General features: G+C 37.7%; 1 long non-coding RNA gene across 2 annotated transcripts; it reads right to left on the minus strand.

Moving 5' to 3' along the window:
- Positions 1 to 2,666: 2,666 nt before the first annotated feature.
- On the minus strand, positions 2,667 to 4,238 carry LOC131231063 (uncharacterized). 2 transcript variants are annotated; one of them, XR_009164179.1, is made up of 4 exons: positions 4,062 to 4,238; positions 3,867 to 3,975; positions 3,362 to 3,445; positions 2,667 to 3,017 (listed from the first exon to the last, which is right to left on the minus strand). It is a non-coding gene; the product is annotated as an uncharacterized LOC131231063 (long non-coding RNA). The 2 variants fall into 2 exon arrangements; XR_009164178.1 differs by having other exon boundaries at positions 2,667 to 3,445.
- Between the last annotated feature and the right edge of the window lie 6,574 nt (positions 4,239 to 10,812).

The following is a 10,812-nucleotide window of genomic DNA, read 5'->3' on the forward strand; positions in this document are numbered from 1 at the left end:
ATAACAAAAGCTTTCAGGTGAGTATTAGCATGGCCCCCTGCAAAGCACTATATAGGTATCCATGTCGAGCACCGCATTGCTGGGTAGAGGTTGGCGAGAAGAGTTTTATTGGCCCAGAGTTAGTATAGGTGACCTCAGAGAAGATCGACATTATCAGGCATCAACTTCTTACAGCACAGAGCAGTCAGAAGAGCTACGCCAATACAAGGTGGCGACCGTTAGAGTCTGAGGTTGGGGACCATGTATTCCTGAAGGTTTCCCCAATGAAGGGAGTCTTTTGGTTTGGCTAGAAGGGGAAGCTCACACCATGATTCATTAGGCCATTCCAGACACTAGACCGAGTGGGTGTGGTAGCGTATTACCTTGCTTTGCCCACACCACTTGCTGACATGCACAACGTATTTCACGTATCGATGCTGAAGAAATACGTTCCTGATCCTTCTCACATTATCATTTGGGAGCAGGTACAGTTGAGTAAAGATGCTACTTATGTACTGCGACCAACACGGATTCTTGATAGGAAGGAGCAGGTACTGTGAGGTAAGGTGATTCCGCTTGTGAAAGTATTGTGGACACATCACACCGAGGAAGAGGCTAATTAGGAAACAGAAGCCGAGGTCCGTAAGAACTACCCTCAGATTCTCGAGGAGTACAAAAAGGTATTAATTTCAAGGACAAAATTTTTCTTTAAGGGGGGCAGATTGTAACGTCTCAGAAAAATTCGTACAAAGACCCGAGTACCACCTCAGCCGGAAATCGCTAAGGATCGAATTATGTGGAAATTAGATGAAAATTGATTAATTACTAAATTGAATTAATCAGCAAATTAGCTTGAATCGCTTTCTATACAAACTGTAAGATCCAAAACCCTTAGAATCGCAAACTCAACATTACCTAAAAACCTAGGATCAATCTCAAAACCCAGTTGTTCCCGGGAACGCATTGAAACTCCGTATCAGATCTGGACCGCGTGTCAAAAGTCCGATTAACACAAAACTATATGATTATGACCGCCTTACCAGGCTTGACAACCACCTCGAAAATCAAGTCCAAATAACGTCAAAAAATGCACAACTTGAGCCCGGAGCAAAGTGTATGAGAAACGCAAATATCTTTAGAAAAAGGTCTCAAATTTAAGTGAATTGGGCCGTTTGCTTGCAGGCCAAATTTAAGGTTTCAGACCGTCAGATTCTGACCCAACTACACTCTCGGATTAGGAAAATTTCTCAACACAGGTTAGTGTATTTGTGGCTCTGATCGAGCGGTGATGACTGTTGAACTGAAACTGGTCCTCCGTGGTCGATCTACAAATCTGATCGGACCAAAACTTTAACTTGGCATAGATCCATTCACTATTAGAAAACTGGGCAAAGGCTATGGATAAAAGCCATAGCTAAATTCCTAAGGCTACGGTTATAGTTCGTAGCATGACCGTAGCCATTGATGTCGTAGGCATAGGTCTTAAAGCTATGGTTACGACTTTAATCCGTAGCCATAGAAACAATAGGTACAGATTAAATCCGTAGCAATACTTTCTGTAGCTCTAAAGTATATATAGCTACAAATTATATCTGTAGCTGAAAGTAGAGCAAGAACCATAGCGATAGGCTAAAATTAGTAACAACTACGGTTTCCAGATAAAGAGCTATGGTTAATAACCGTAGCTACTACCTATTTTTTTTAAAAAAATAATTAAAGAAAATATAATAATGGCATCTCTTACCATTGTAGTACATGCCCTGATAGATCAACTCATATAAGCTAATATAGATAAATACTTCATGGCTAAATCATTCATTCATTCAATCAAACACAATCATTCATTCATTCATTCAATCAAATACAATCATTCATTTTAATTCATTCACAAAAGTACAATGTTAACATAATAGTTATATGTCTATTTAAAGTTCTCATTAACAACAAGATCCAATGCCTTCTCGCAGTCAAATAACTTCTCAACAATCCAAGCAAGAACTCCATGGATGTGTCTCTACTGGTTATCAATTTGCCATCAACTAACACCCTATTCTCAACTTCTCTTTGATCCGAAAGCTTACTGCACATGGCTGAAAATCAATTTATCATACAAATAATGTAGTCATATGAAAAAGCTATGCCCCGAAACTGAAGAACTAAATTATAGAGAAAGAGGAGGATGAGATGACATAAAAAATAAAGACAATACTCAGGAGCATACACTGATCTTCTCATTTTTGAACAAGAAAAATCTGCAAATAAATTAAATACCTTCTTTTTTGAAGAAAATTTAACTCATTCAGCATCCTGGGAATTCATCCCTCGCGTTAACTACACAGTCTCTGTCATTGCTGTCAACAACAAAAATGAGTCCCTGTGTGTTTTGGAAATAGTGCCTCCATAACGGTCTGATTTGTTTTCAGAGAATTCACAGCACCATATCATCAGTGAAATATAGTATGAAAATGCTTCAACAGTCAAAGTAGACATGGATTATCAAACAAAACAGACAACGGTTATGGAGCCCTACCTTGTCTTGACCCTCGACATCCTAAATAGTGAAGCTGATATTCTTGTACTCCACCAAATCAACATTAAAACCCGTATTTTAGAAACCCAATAGGAATCATGATATTACTAAAAACCCTTTTCCAAAAACATTAAAGGCAGTGGGGTCCACTCCCGTCACATAGACTGCAAATGGATGAACTCAGTAAACATGAGAATTGTAATTTAAACCAAACATAACTTGAAACACTCACATCTGCATCAATAATAGGTGTTTTCCAATGGTGGATGGAATAGTACCAAAAAGCATATTGTTTCTTAGGACTCTGTAGAGAAAAGCACAAATCAGATATATATGAGTATCTTGTTTTAAGTTTCCGAGGCATGGATGAAAAAAGAAAAAACAAAAGATCTAACAGATTAGTATTACTACATATGATGAGATCATATGATCATACAAGTTGGTTAAAGATGTCATATTCTCAATAAAATTCAACGACGAGCTCCCAATAGACATGTCATTGAGCCTCCTGCATGATTACACGATTAGTTAAGACTGTTTGGAGAAAAACAATTTGCAATTTTCAAGAGTTCAACTTTAAAATCAAAATGATATTCATGTAGATACATATGAGCTATTTCCTTCTTTATCATGGTTGCACATCATCAGAGTTAAATTGAACCAACAAGTAGTAGGGATATGATCAAATCTACATGGTTGCATTGCAAAAGTCCAACACAAACAATCTACAACTGAACATAGCTGGTGGGAAGATGATGGGAAGAATTTTAACAAACACAATGAACATCTGAAAAGAGTTATCAATCAGGATAACTAGCGAATTTGGATTCTTGAATTAAATAGAAGACACACCTCCAGAAAAATTGGTGTGCAGAATCTTGAAAAGTAGTGGCGGAATGTTGTTTTCCTCTGCCTGGCTTCCAAATTTTCTTCTACCTACATATATTTGGTGATGGACAATCCAATCAACATAAATTTTTTCACTCCCATCTTTTAGAAAACCAAAATTTTCATTCTCCAAATTTCTCCTATTTCCATATCTTTGACCATATCAAAAGTGAACATTTCCCGTACTGCTTCTCTGCAATATGTAATTTTGCTATGGTTATAGAACATAGAACATGGTCTAATATAAATAGGGAAAGTTAAACCAATTGACAGATTGGATTGCCCGATGAAATTTGATCAAAAGTAAATAGGAAAAGATGTAGCTCAGATCAGCCAATGAAAGATTATCTGTAGTCAATAGGAAAAGTTGTGGCTTGGATCATCCAATGAAAGATTCAATAATAAATAGGAAAAGGAGTGGTTAGGATCATCCATGGGTCAAACCTTAGCCTGTGCTTGGCCCACTTACATTTGTGGAATGGTCCAACTGCATTGTGTAGACAGGTCCATTTTGTTGAGATCCTAAGATTGACCAGAATTGTATTTTCATGATGCACTTAGAGAGTTTGAGTAAATATCTGACATTAATGTGGCAAGAAATGAGCTTGAAAGAAAATGGAAATTGCGAGAATATTAAGTAAGAGAGTTAGTATAGATGATTTACCAGTGCAACCTCTTCATAGTTATCAATTAATAAAGATAGCTTCTTCAATCCACCACTTGAATTCAAAGCAACTTCCCCTGCTACACCATGTTAGTTTCGAGTTGGACTTGAAAAGAAAGAAAATCAATTTGAAGGAAACTTCCTCATTATGAATATACTTGAGAAAGTAGTTGTAACTTCAAGACTTTCACCTCTACTGGATTAGTTATTTCAATTCAATTCATTAGTACTGATGTCATAACAGTAGTAAGAAATCCAAACAATGCCCTTTTGGTGATATTATCTGGATTCTTTCATTTATATATTTGGAATTATAATAGAAAATTCTTTGGCTTCTTGTACTGCTTGATATTTTCAGTTGGTTTGTGGGGCATCCAAACCGTGCATCAGGTGGGCCCCCACCATGTGGATGACATGGCGCATAAATCATGCCACTAAAACAAATCGGTTGTGCTACTCATGTACAATACAATGGATGGTACGAGAATTGCAAATAGTCCACATGTGTGGCATACATATGTGGCCTACTAGATGAGTGGACAGGATGCTTTTGGTCCACAATTCAAACAATAACTGATATGACTCAAAAAATACAGAGTCGTACTGGTTGATCATTTAAACCATGGTGCCATTAATGGGAATGCTTCTGTTCACAGTAAAAACCAGATAAATTCCACCACTAGTGGAAATCTAAGGTTGTGTTTGGATTCACTATTGAATTGAATTGCAATAACTAGGACAATACATTGGAAGTGGCCAAATTGCAATTTCCTCAACTGTTTATTGTGAGGGACTCCACTCCTAATTGTAATTTTATTATTGCCCAGTTGGAGTCTAAAGGAAACAAACTACGATTTGAGGGTAAATCCTCCTTCTAAGTACTCATAAGGTAATTACAATTCCACCATTTCCACTCTATCAAACTAATCATCACAATCCAATTCCTTAGTGCATTCAAACAGAACCAAAAGTAGGCAAATCACCTAAGGAGAAGGGATTGCCTCATTTACATGGTCTACTTACCTTACCTCCTTCACAGATTATCGACTACATTAGGAACTCTCACTAAATTTAGACAAGTTGCCTTACATTAAGTATACAACAATCCATGCATGCAACAAAACATATAACAAGCGTTGGAAACCAGTCCTTAAACACAAACCCATTGAATTACAAATTTAGCCAACTCCCTGTTGTTGTTGTTGTTGTTAACAAAGTTTTGAAAACAGAAAGTCTAGTATATAAAGAGAAAATAGAATTTAAGTGATAATTAATATTTTAATTCATAGCAGAGTACGGAAACATCAATAGATTTCATTACACAATGTGCTATATATTACTACGGTAATGCAGATAATGCAGTTGAACCAGCAAGAACTAACAAAGATATTTCTTACCCAGTAGATTATTCCTAATAGGCAAATGATCCTTGAATAAAAATTGACAAAAACCATTAGGTATAAAAGTAATTCCTAATACCAAATTGAAGAATAAATCAAGTACTATACTGCTAAAGCAGATCGATATGTTTTATTTTCAAAGAACTATTAATGCAAGAAATCTCTGCTTGAACACAATGCCCAAACCTTTCAAAGTCTTATGCAACTTTCTTCAACCTTCCTGCAGTTTGCATGCAAAATTGCAAATACCTGGTTAGAAACATTCGAGAAAACCACATTCAATTGAGGAAAGACCAAAGCTTTAATGGCTAAGATCTTCCAATTGGGAGATTTTGGGGGAATGGCCCATCCATGATGGGGCTGTCAGATCAATGGCTTGGACAGACGTACCATGACCCCACATCTACAAACTAAGCTCCAAAGATGGAAGTTCCCTATTTGGAATGAATAGGGAATTCATCCTCCAACAAAAAAGAATGTTCACAAGATAGTATCATTGCATCATCCATGAGACTGCCACTAGATACTGCATCCACATAAAGAAAATAATCAAATGTCTGAATTAATGCAACATCCTCCAGAATTAACAAATTAGCCTTCATGAGATCAGTAGCAGCTTCAACAACCTCAATTCCAGCAGAGCCTGTACAATAGCTATTCCAAATAATTTGCTTTCAGCATTCGTAGCCCCATAGATGATCCTTCCACCATGAACCCCAAACAGTTGTGTGGTTATTGATATAAACATCTTCTTCATATTTGCTACTTGGAAGGGATGTCACCTATAAATACATCGTCATACTAAATAAGCTTCTCCACAAAAAGATTGAGAAAGACAATCACCAACTGCAAAACTTTTGCAGCTACCAACAGTTCCTTAGAAGCGGTCGACCCATGCCATCAATTTCTAAATAATTGAAAGAAATTTATCTTCTTTTTTCTTAGTGAAATGAGCAATGCAAAGGTTCTGTCTTTGTTCATCAAGACAACCATAATTCACCTTTTCCATTGCTTGCAGGGATTTTTATTATTCAACTATATATATTTATGTTAATATTAATTTAAAACTTATATCACAAAGTGTTTGGGGTATTGTAATGCCCTGAAAATTAGGGGTTGAATAGAAGCTCAGCTCCTGAGTTCCAACCCATCACTTATGCAACATAAATAATGATGATTGAATGTTGTCCATATTAGTGCATTAGACATGAAAGGGGATTATACTAAATCAGCATATCATACTTCAAAGATAGTTAAATTATGCAAACGGAAGACTATGATAAATATATAAGGCATATAAGTGATTGTAAGTCTTTAGAGTATGAGCGTCACCAGGTTAAATAAATACAAGTGTAACTCCAAAAGATACAAAAAAAATGATAAAATGTAATGTCATCTATTCATATCTTTGTAGCCCCGATTTGCAACTCCAGGTCTACATAGACCCGCCAAAGAGTTGCATGTAGGAGAACTCCTCCTCCTCATCATAGAAGGTAGGCTTCATCTCGCAAGCCTCAACATCATCTGCAACTACAATAGGGTCTGGTTGGTGTTTTAAAACACCATCCCAGAACGTGGGAGTGAGTGATCAACTCAATGGAGCTATAAGGCAAAGGTTAACATGTTATTAATTCAGTCAAGCAGTAATGATAAAGCAATACAACAATCAAGTCCTACGTATTCTTGTTAATATAAGAATGATATGCCATAATGATGCATGCCCTCGCCTACACTCCCTCAGTGATATCATCTCACAATCGCGACATGCACCCCTTCCTCTGTGCACTTCTTTGCCAAAGCACCATGCAATGTGATGCATGGTCGTGTTAGCCAAGTTCTTAGTTAGATATATTTATACAGCAGGATTGGGAAGCTAAGGTACCTCCCTTTATATCATTGACCCAACATTGATCCATCTAGGGTCGTTAATCCTAGTTAATCACATACGATAGGCAAGTTCGGGTTACTACCACCAACGCCCTACTAACTGGCAGTCTATTTTCGAAGACTCGTCACCAATTTGACTGGGGACCACAGCCAGGCTGCACCGGGGTAGGCCTATTTCATGCTCGATGTCACTCCACTAATGCCCTACCAACTGGCAGTCTGTTTTTGAAGGCTCATCACCAACCCGACTGGGGACCACAAATAGGCTGAGCTAGTGTAGGCCGACAGCTTGAGTACAGTGTCCCATACTACCATATTCGGCTCACGAGTTTAGGTTGCTCACTAGTCATTACGGGGAGGCTCGTCGCCCCAATGTAGGCCGACAGCTCGACCACGGTGTCCCTTACCACCATGCCCGGCTCATGAATCTTACATTAGAAAGGGGTACCTTAGGTTCAAGCAGTAGTTTCCATACATGGTAAACACACAGTAGGCAAATCGAGTTACTTGATAAGTTCAATTTATATGAGCGTACGCTGAATTAATCGAGATTGAGCGCTAACCACTGTCGACAATTATCGTACGACTCGGATTCACCGAACGCCTCAAATGTGGTGAGACTAGCTCAGCCACCCAAACAGGAATTGTTACTGATTACCTGGACTACGTCATAGTCCCAATCACAGTCAAATGTAAGAAGTAAGTATACAAGATAGTCATACGACATTTAACAATCAATTCTAACGTACATATCATTTAAGCATATTATTCAACACATAAAACATGATATTCTACATATACATTTGCTACACAAAACATGCACTTAAAATTAAAGCTACATTAAGAAAAGTATACATATAGCTAAGGTAGTTGAGAATGCTATCTCAACAACCCTCATAATTACAAAGCATCAACCAATTACTAATACAGGCATTTTGTCAAACGCTTAGACTACATATTACACATACATGTAATATACTAGTTCCAATAGACATTAGGGCAAATCCTTTCACAAAGGAGCTGCTACTCATACAACGATCATATATTCTCAGTTTACAAGCATTGTAAGCACAAATCATATTTCCATAGTCGTTCAGACATTTCAACAAACACATAAAACGCATTATTCTCAATATAATTTATATCTATATATAATAGATGGAAAACATCGTATCTAAGCACATGTGACAGCAATCAAGTCAGTTATAAGCCATTACTAACATTGAAAGCCTTGAAAACCATAACCTAAACATTTATAGTCCACACCTTCTGTCGGTAAATTCGTATCGAACTTAGTTCGAACATCGCGCCTTAGTCTACGGCACAGCGGCTACCTGAATCACAAAATAGGTTAGCTATTTTACCATTTACTCTATTTGAATCCCTAAAACAGATTAGGGTTAGGATTTCTTACCTAAGAAGGAAGTCGGAATCGCCAGTATAGCGATACGGATAGAGTGGTTAAGCACGTGGAGCGGCAAGGAAGGATCCCAAGGACAGTCTCCCACTTTCTCTCTCACACTCTCTCTCTTTCCTTCTCTCTTTGCCCTCTTCTCTCTCCTAGGGTTGAAAATTCGTATGTGAAGGGAGAGAGAGGGTTTAAGGCCCTTATATAGGCCCAGAACTGATGGGAATGGCCCTAGGGCTATGGTATAAAGACTGGCTGTTTCGGCCCAACGGAGTTGATCTGAAGACTCCTTATCTACATGCAGTCAGAGTTAAGCTTCCTGACATTGGATCTAGGTCAGGCTAAGATCTTGCCCCGTTCGTATCAGTGGATCGGCTGCGGAGGACCAGTTTCAGTTTAACAGTCACTAGTACTCGATCAGGGCCACAAGTGCACTGACATGTGTTGGAAATTTTTTCTGATCCGAGGGTATAATTGGGTCAGATTCTAACGGTCTGAATCCTTATATTTGGCCCGCAAGCGAACGACTCAATTCACTTAAGTTTCAATTCATTTTCTAAAGATATTCACGTTTCTCACACACTTCGCTCTGGACTCAATTCATGCGTTTCTGGATACCTTTAAGGCTTGATTTTTGAGATGGTTGTTAAGCCCAGTAAGGCGGTCATAACCATATAGTTCCGCGGTAATCGGACTTTTGAAGTGCGGTGTAGGTCCGATACGGAGTTTCAAAGTGCTCCTGGGAGCAACTGGGTTTAGAGATTGATCCTAGGTTTCTAGGTAACATAGCATTAGTGGTTCTACTCATTTTGGATCTTGCATTTCATATTTAATGTGGTTCAAGCTACTTCTACTGATTATTCAGTTTAGTGCGTAACTAAATTTATGCCCTAATTACGACAGAATAAGGTCCTAGGCAGTTCTATGCCCTTTTCTAGCACTTTAGTTTAGTATATTATTTTAATTATTTTTTAATAGTTTATCATCAAGTTTACTTCATCTGCATCAAATTTCATTAGATTTCGTATTGTAGTAAAATTCTAAAAATTCTAAAAGTAGCAGCTGTCCAAACTAATGATTTTCATATAGTTGTCACAACAACCTATATTTACTATATTAAAATTTTTATTATATTTTTTACTTATTTTCGTATGAAACTAGACTTATCAAGCTTCAATCTGGCCTTTGAATCACCTAAATCGGAGTTATAACAAGAGAGATATGACTTTTTGAAGTTGGACAAAAATTATAGAAAATGTGACAGAAAACGGGCCGCCTGACCCGCTGCAGCCCATTACGGCCCGTTGGCCAGTAAGGCCTTGCTGATCCGGCGATGCCATCGCTGGTCGCTGTCCTGTCTAATGGTGTTTTTACCACCTAATATTTGAAACAGGTGTATTTTGCAGACCGGAATGAGTTATTTGACATGCAATACATGTTTTTGGGGTAAGAGAAGTTGATCTATCCAAATAGCCTATTTGTTTCATGAGATTCTAAAAATTTAATGGTTAAAATTCTATTTTATTTATTTATTTACTATTTATAGTAAATTTTAATTTCATCATTGTTATTCATCACCTAAACCTTAGGATTTATGTCTAATATGAAAGTACTTAGAAGAATTTGAAGAATAAGGTGGTGTAAGGTGAGATTTTGAAGGAAATGTGAGATTTTGAAGAAAATGGGTTGAAAAGCGATTTTAGACTTTGGGATTGAGTTCTGAGAGGTCAGTAAGGTGTTATGGTCGACCCATTGCCTAAGGATATCTATTTCCAAGTTTGCAAAAATCCGGGATGGTACAGGTATAATTAGTTTAACTGAAGGTATGGCCCGTAGGGTGGCATGGCAGGACAGGATTCATCTAGCTGACCCCAATTAATTGGGATAAGGCTTAGATGATGATGATGATGATAGCACAAAGTTTAGGAAGTGGCCAAAGAACTTGGGAAGTGAGTGTACCTGACTTGTGATTTGGGATATTCTTCGTATGGTGCAATGTGTAATATCGTAACACTTTGATGATTTGGGACAATATGCCCAACTTGGAATCGCTTTT

This window comes from Magnolia sinica, chromosome 17, assembly GCF_029962835.1.
Source record: "Magnolia sinica isolate HGM2019 chromosome 17, MsV1, whole genome shotgun sequence".
Lineage (NCBI taxonomy): Eukaryota > Viridiplantae > Streptophyta > Magnoliopsida > Magnoliales > Magnoliaceae > Magnolia > Magnolia sinica.